Raw genomic sequence first — 357 nt, 5'->3', positions numbered from 1 at the left:
GTAAATATTATTTTTTAATGCAATTAAAATGTTATATATTAACTAATATTCTTTTGTTAATAGAAAAAAAATTTTGATTAGATTTGCTATAATTTGTTAAGAGAGAAGTAGAAGTTTAGTTTCGTTGAGGGGAAAAAGGGGAAAAAATTTTCATTATTTATTTATATTACATTGTTTTTCAATCGAGGGAGTATTGATTATATTCAATGTAAAGGCCGATAATTAGAATGAATAGAAATGTAAACGAATAAGAAATAATAAAGGGATTAAAATTTATTGAGATAAAAATTAATGGAAGAAGAAGAGCAATTTCAATATCGGAAATTAAGAAGATTAGTCTAATAATAAAAAATTGGG

This window comes from Atta colombica, unplaced genomic scaffold, assembly GCF_001594045.1.
Source record: "Atta colombica isolate Treedump-2 unplaced genomic scaffold, Acol1.0 scaffold212, whole genome shotgun sequence".
Taxonomy (NCBI): Eukaryota; Metazoa; Arthropoda; class Insecta; order Hymenoptera; family Formicidae; genus Atta; species Atta colombica.
Note: the sequence above shows the minus strand (reverse complement) of the source record.